Source organism: Rhinoderma darwinii, chromosome 11 (genome assembly GCF_050947455.1).
Source record: "Rhinoderma darwinii isolate aRhiDar2 chromosome 11, aRhiDar2.hap1, whole genome shotgun sequence".
NCBI lineage: Eukaryota > Metazoa > Chordata > Amphibia > Anura > Rhinodermatidae > Rhinoderma > Rhinoderma darwinii.
This window is the reverse complement of record NC_134697.1, coordinates 988,327-990,112: the sequence shown is the minus strand read 5'-3', so window position 1 is coordinate 990,112 and position 1,786 is coordinate 988,327.

The following is a 1,786-nucleotide window of genomic DNA, read 5'->3' as shown; positions in this document are numbered from 1 at the left end:
GTGTTACCCGGAGAAGAGAACTGAGAAAAACACATTGTGTTACCCGGAGAAGAGAACCGAGAAAGACGCATTGTGTTACCCGGGGAAGAGATCCTAGAAAGACACATTGTGTTACCCGGAGAAGAGAACCGAGAAAGACACATTGTGTTACCCGGGGAAGAGATCCTAGAAAGACACATTGTGTTACCCGGAGAAGAGATCCCAGAAAGACACATTGTGTTACCCGGAGAAGAAAACCGAGAAATACATATTGTGTTACCCGGGGAAGAGATCATAGGAAGACACATTGTGTTACCCGGAGAAGAGAACCGAGAAAGACACATTGTGTTACCCGGAGAAGAAAACCGAGAAAGACACATTGTGTTACCCGGAGAAGAGATCCTAGAAAGACACATTGTGTTACCCGGGAAAGAGAACCGAGAAAGACACATTGTGTTACCCGGAGAAGAGATCAGAGAAAAACACATTGTGTTACCCGGAGAAGAGAACCGAGAAAGACACATTGTGTTACCCGGGGAAGAGATCATAGGAAGATACATTGTGTTAACCGGAGAAGAGATCCCAGAAAGACACATTGTGTTACCCGGAGAAGAAAACCGAGAAAGACACATTGTGTTACCCGGGGAAGAGAACTGAGAAAGACACATTGTGTTACCCGGAGAAGAGATCATAGGAAGACACATTGTGTTACCCGGAGAAGAGAACCGAGAAAGACACATTGTGTTACCCGGAGAAGAGATCCCAGAAAGACACATTGTGTTACCCGGAGAAGAGAATTGAGAAAGACACATTGTGTTACCCGGAGAAGAGAACTAAGAAAGACACATTGTGTTACCCGGAGAAGAGATCAGAGAAAAACACATTGTGTTACCCGGAGAAGAGAACCGAGAAAGACACATTGTGTTACCCGGGGAAGAGATCATAGGAAGATACATTGTGTTAACCGGAGAAGAGATCCCAGAAAGACACATTGTGTTACCCGGAGAAGAAAACCGAGAAAGACACATTGTGTTACCCGGGGAAGAGATCATAGGAAGACACATTGTGTTACCCGGAGAAGAGAACCGAGAAAGACACATTGTGTTACCCGGAGAAGAGATCCCAGAAAGACACATTGTGTTACCCGGAGAAGAGAATTGAGAAAGACACATTGTGTTACCCGGAGAAGAGAACTAAGAAAGACATATTATGTTACCCGGGGAAGAGAACTGAGAAAGACACATTGTGTTACCCGGGGAAGAGATCATCGGAAGACACATTGTGTTACCCGGAGAAGAGATCCCAGGAAGACACATTGTGTTACCCGGAGAAGAAAACCGAGAAAGACACATTGTGTTACCCGGAGAAGAGATCCCAGAAAGACACATTGTGTTACCTGGAGAAGAAAACCGAGAAAGACACATTGTGTTACCCGGAGAAGAGATCATAGGAAGATACATTGTGTTACCCGGAGAAGAGAACCGAGAAAGACACATTGTGTTACCCGGAGAAGAGATCATAGGAAGACACATTGTGTTACCCGGAGAAGAGATCATTATTAAAAGCCAACAGAAATCCATGTTGAGTAATATAAGGGGACAGGATTTCCCAGCATGCACCATCTGTGGGGAGAATCCTCCATATCTGGGAGAACATCAGTTCCGGTTTGTCGGCCAATATTGGCCATGTGTAGGTATGTTCCTCTCATTTGCTTATCTCCGATGATCGTTCCGTGCACGTGGACTCTACAAGCACAAACGTTTATTGTCCCCATCAAACCCAGATCTGCAGCCTCGGTTGTTGCAGC